The following is a 6000-nucleotide window of genomic DNA, read 5'->3' on the forward strand; positions in this document are numbered from 1 at the left end:
GTTAGCCCATTCATTCTTTAGTAGGATGTTCTTTAGTCTTGAAGTATTTGTTACCTTTCCAAATTTTTTCTTGTCGTTGATTTTGAGTTTCATAGCGTTGTGGTCTGAAAATGTGCATGGTATGATCTTGATCGTTTTGTACTTGTTTAGGCCTGCTTTGTGTCCCAGTATATGGTCTATGCTGGAGAATGTTCCATGTGCACTGGAGAAGAATGTATATTCTTCTGCTTTAGGATGAAACGTTCTAAATATATCTGATAAGTCCATCTGTTCCATGTGTCATTCAAAGCCATTTTTTCCTTATTGATTTTTTGATTAGATGATCTGTCCATTGCTATGAGTGGGGTGTTGAAGTCTCCTACTATTATGGTATTACTATCGATGAGTTTCTTGATGTTTGTGATTAATTGATTCATATATTAGGGTGCTCTACATTTGGTGCATAAATATTTATAATTGCTAGGTCTTCTTGGTGGATAGACCCCTTGATTATGATATAATGCCCTTCTGCATCTCCTGATACAGTCTTTATTTTAAAGTCTATATTGTCTGATAAGTATGGCTACTCTAGCTTTCTTTTGTTGCCCATTAGCATGATAGATGGTTCTCCATCCCCTTATTTTCAATCTGAAGGTGTCTTTAGGTCTAAAGTGGGTCTCCTGTAAACACCACGTAGATGGATCTTGTTTTCTGTTCCATTCTGTTACCCTATGTATTTTGATTGGAGCACTGAGTCCGTTGACGTTTAGAGTGTGTACTGAAAGTTGTGAATTTAGTGCCATTATGTTGCTTGTAGGGTTGGAGTTTCTGATGGTGTTCTCTGGCCCTTTCTAATCTTTGTTGCTTTTGGTATTTATTTATTTATTTATTTATTTATATTTTCATCTTTTCTCCCCTCAGAGAGTCCCCCTTAAGATTTCTTGCAGGACTGGTTTATTGGTCACAAACTCCTTTACTTTTTGTTTGTCTGGGAAACTTTTTATCTCTCCTATTTTGAATGACAGCCTTGCTAGCTAAAGAATTCTTGGCTGCATATTTTTTCTGATTCAGCACATTGAATATATCCTGCCACTCCTTTCTGGCCTGCCAAATTTCTGTGGATAGGTCTGCTGCAAACCTGATCTGTCTTCTCTTGTAGGTTAGGGATATTTTTTTCCCTTGCTGCTTTCATGATTCTCTCCTGAGTATTTTGTGAATTTGCCTATGATATGCCTTGTTGATGGTCGGTTTCTGTTGAATCTAATGGGGGTCCTCTGTGCTTCCTGGATTTTGATGTCTGTGTCTTTCCCCAGGTTAGGAAAGTTTTCCACTATGATTTGCTCCCAAAACCCTTCTACCCATATTTCTCTCTGTTCCTCTTCTGGGACCCCTATGATTCTGATGTTGTTCCTTTTTAATGAATCACTGATTTCTCTAATTCTTCAGTCGTGCTCTTTTGCCTTAATATCCCTCTATTTTTCTGCTTCATTTTCTATATTTCTCCTTCATAAGTTTGTAGTCTATATCTCTGATTCTCTGTTCTGCCTCATCCATCCTTGCCGCCATGGCATCCATCCGTGATTGCAGCTCAGTTATAGCATTTTTTATTTCATCCTGAGTAGTTTTTACTTCTTTTTAATCTCCACGTAAAGGGATTCTAATCTATTTTTTACTCCAGCTAGTATTCTTATTATTGTGATTGTAAATTCTGGTTCAGACACCTTGCTTGTATCTGTGTTGGTTAAATCCATGGCTGTTGCTTCTTTGTGCTTTCTTTTGGTGGTGAATTCCTTCATTTCGTCATTGTGAAGGGAGAAAAAGGAATTAATGAGGTAGAAAAATTTAAATTGAAAAAATTAAAATTAAAAAATATTACAATTAAAAAATTAAAAACACTTACACAAAATATCAAATAAATGATGTTAGATCCTAGGTGTGTTTTGGTCAGCTATCCGTTCTCTAGTATCGGAACCCTGTTCTCCCCAAGCAGCAATTGTGCACCCATCCTCTATCTTCAGCTTCTGTCCACTCCCCACTTTTTCACTGTCCATGACCAAGCCCCTGGCAGTACCTCTCTCCCCAGTTTTCTCTCAGATGCTGCTGTTTTCCCCAGCCCCTTACTTCTGAAGGACTGTGGCTTTGACCTGCTCCGACTCTCTGCAGGAGGGTCTCACTGAGCAATGGCTGAATGAGCAATGGCTGAATGTCGGCTGCACCCAGGAACACTTGCTGGACCCTGCTGCTGCCCATGCCCCACGACTGCGGCCAGGTGCCAGCCCACCCCAGAAAAAGTTCGTGAGATAGTGTATCAGCAGCATTTCAGGGATTATGGAAAATCACAGCACACATCTGGCACTAGGCTTCACCCTTAATGACCTTGTTCCAGCGCCAGCAACTGTGGCTGTTCTCTGGCGTCTGCTGGGACCAGGTGGCCTCAACAGTCTCTACCAAATGTCCTTCCAGCAGTGGAACTGCTTTTCCCCATGTGGCCTAAGAACCTCCTGGACCCTGCTCTGGTCCTGGGAATTCACCCTTCCCACCAGAGCATAGCCAGATATTGAGCTGTGGAGTTGGAGACTCTGCGCTTCCTTTGTTTTTGGTCTTAATGGAATTTAAACCCTCTCCTTTCTCCTTTCTCCCTTTTTAGTTTAGTCCCTGCGACTGTTTCTAATTTTTCACTTTCTCTCCAGCTTCTTTTGGGGAGGGGTGCTTTTCCCTTATTTTCCCCCCCATCTCCATCCTCTCTCCTACTGCAAAAGCGGCTCCCTGCTTGCTGTAGATTCTCTCTCCCCATGTTCACCTCTCTGCGCTGCGTACCTGCTGAATTCTGTGGTTCAGGTTGTGCAATTGTTGTGTTAATCTTCAAATCAGTATTCTAGGTGTGCAGGATTGTTTAGTGTTGGTCTGGCTGTATTTCATGGATGCGAGACACACAAAAAACTTCCATGCTGTTCCGCCATCTTGGCTCCCCTCCTGATTTTTTAGAAAATATTACTCACCTTGACTAGTGAATAAGAGTACCTTGAAGTTTTAACTTGTATGTTTTGACCACTAGTGAGTCTTATAACTTATACTTGTTCTCCATATAGATGTATTCTATGGTCAATACCTTTTTCATACCTTTTCACTGGTTTTCTGATAGTGATAACTACTGTTATTTTGTTGATTTTTAAGAATGTTTTATTACAGATAACAGTTGTTATAGTTAGTCTCATTAGTTGTAAGGAATATATACTTAGGCGAGCTCAGCTGAAGCAGGATCCATGGTAAGCATTTAAGGAACAGGAAAGCACATTGTGATCTTAAGGGAATCTGAGAACCAACAGCCAGTTTCTAATGGACCTCTAGTTGTCGGGACCAGCATGTAGAGCTCTGCCATTAACTTGGCTCAGCTGCTGTCTCATTCTCCCTTCATCTCGCATCCCCTTCTCCTCCTATGTCTTGTCTCTTCCTCATAGTTTCAGTTTCCTCATCTCAGGTTATTAAGGTACAACCCTTTCCCCACAATATTTCATGTATCCCACTAGCCCCAATCATGCATGAACTAGCTTAGAATTTCAGGTGGTCCATAGACTTCCTAGGTTGAGAACACCAGGTCTAGGTTAACTGATATGGTCAGTGGGTGAATGAGAGTTGAGAGTTTCGATATATATATATATATATATATATATATATATATATATATATATCGAAGTGTGTGTGTGTGTGTGATCTTAACAAGTGCCCTTCTCAATGGCCATCACCCATTTTCCCCTCCCCCCACCCCTTCTACCCTCAGTTTGTTCTCTGTACTTAAAAGTCTCTTATGATTTGCCTCCCTCTCTGTTTATAACTATTATTTTTTTCCCTTCCCCCATGGTCTTATGTTAAGTTTCTCAACTCCACATGAGTGAAAACATATATGTCTTTCTCTTACTGACTTATTTCACTTAGCATAATACACTCCAATTCCATCCACGTTATTGCAAATGGCAAGATTTCATTTTTTTTTGACTGATAAGTAATACTACATTGTGTGTGTACATATATATATATATATATATATATATATATACATATATATGTATATGTGTGTGTGGGTATATATATATATATATATATATATATATATATACCACTTCTTTATCCATTCATCAGTTGATGGACATTTGGACATTTGGGCTCTTTCTACAATTTGGCTATTGCTGATACTGCTGCTATAAACATTTGGGTACATGTGCCTCTATGAATCAGCACTCTTGTATCCTTTGGATAAATTCCTACTAGTGCTATTGCTGGGTCATAAGGTATTTGTATCTTTCATTTTTTGAGGAACCTCCACACTTTCTTCCAGAGTTGCTGCACCAGTTTGCATTCCCACCAACAATGCAAGAGAGTTCCCCTTTCTCCACATCCTCACCAACATCTGTTGTTTCCTGAGTTGTTAATTTTAGCCATTCTGAACCCTATGAGGTGGTATCTCAATGTAGTTTTGATTTGTTATTTCCTTGATGATGAGCAATGTTGAGCATCTTTTCATGTGTCTGTTAGCCATTTGGATGACTTCTTTGACAAAATGTCTATTCATGTCTTCTGTCCATTCTTCACTGGATTACTTATTTTTCAGGTGTTGAGTTTGTTAAGTTCTTTATGGATTTTGGATACTAACCTTTTATCTAATATGTCATTGGCAAATATATTCTCCCATTCTGTAGGCTGTCTTTTAGTTTTGTTGATTGTTCCCTTTGCTGTGCAGAAGCTTTTTATATTGATGAGGTTCGAATAGTTCATTTTTGCTTTTGTTTCCCTTGCCCTCAGAGACGTGTCAAATAAGAAGTTGTTGTGGCCGGTATCAGAGAGGTTGTTGCCTGTTTTCTCTTCTAGGATTTTGATGGTTTCCTGTCTCACATTTAGGTCTTCCATCCATTTTGAATTTATTTTTGTGTATGGTGTAAGAAAGTGGTCAAGTTTCATTCTTCAGCATGTTGCTGTCCAGTTTTCCCAGCACCATTTACTAAAGGGACTGTTTGTTTTCCACTGGATACTTTCTCCTTCTTTGCCAAAGATTAGTTGGCAATACATTTGTAGGTCCAATTCTGGGATCTCTATTCTACTCCATTGGCCTATGCACCTGTTTTTGTGCCAATACTATACTGTCTTGAAGATTACAGCTTTGTAGTAGAGGGTAAAGTCCAGGACTGTGATGCCTCCTGCTTTGCTTTTCTTTATGAGCATTACATTGGGTATTTGGGGTCTTTTGTGGTTCCAAACAAATTTTAGGATTGTATGTTCTAGCTTTGAGAAGAATGGTGGTGCTATTTTGATTATGATTGCATTGAATGTGTAGATTGATTTGGGTAGTATCAACATTTCAACAATATTTGTTCTTCTAATCCATTCGCATGAAATGTTTTTTCCATTTCTTTGTGTAATTTTCAATTTATTTCACAAGGTTTCTATAGTTTTCACTGTACAGATCTTTTACCTCTTTGGTTAGGTTTATTCCTAAGTATTTTATTGGTTTTTGATGCAATTGTAAATGGGATCTATTCCCTGATATCTGTGTCTGTTGCTTCATTGTTGGTGTACAGAAATGCAACTGATTTGTGTACATTGATTTTATATATTGTGACTGCTGAATTCATGTATCAGGTCTAGAAGTTTTTGGTGTAGTCTTTTGGGTTTTCCATGTAGAGTATCATGCCATCTGTGAAAAGTGAAAGTTTGGTTTCTTTGCCAATTTGGATGCCTTTTATTTAATTTTGTTGTCTGATTACTGAGGCTACAACTTCCAACACTATATTAAACAGTTGTGAGGGGTGCCTGGGTGGATCAGTCGGTTAAGTGTCCGACTTCAGTTCAGGTCATGATCTCGCGGTTCGTGAGTTCAAGCCCTGCGTCAGGCTCTGTGCTGATGGCTCAGAGCCTGGAGCCTGTTTCAGATTCTGTTTCCATCTCTCTGACCCTCCCCCGTTCATGTTCTGTCTCTCTCTGTCTCAAAAATAAATAAACGTTAAAAAAAAAAGAATAAAAAAAAAAAAC

The sequence above is a fragment of the Panthera onca genome, chromosome X, assembly GCF_046562875.1.
Source record: "Panthera onca isolate mPanOnc1 chromosome X, mPanOnc1 haplotype 2, whole genome shotgun sequence".
Classification (NCBI taxonomy): Eukaryota; Metazoa; Chordata; class Mammalia; order Carnivora; family Felidae; genus Panthera; species Panthera onca.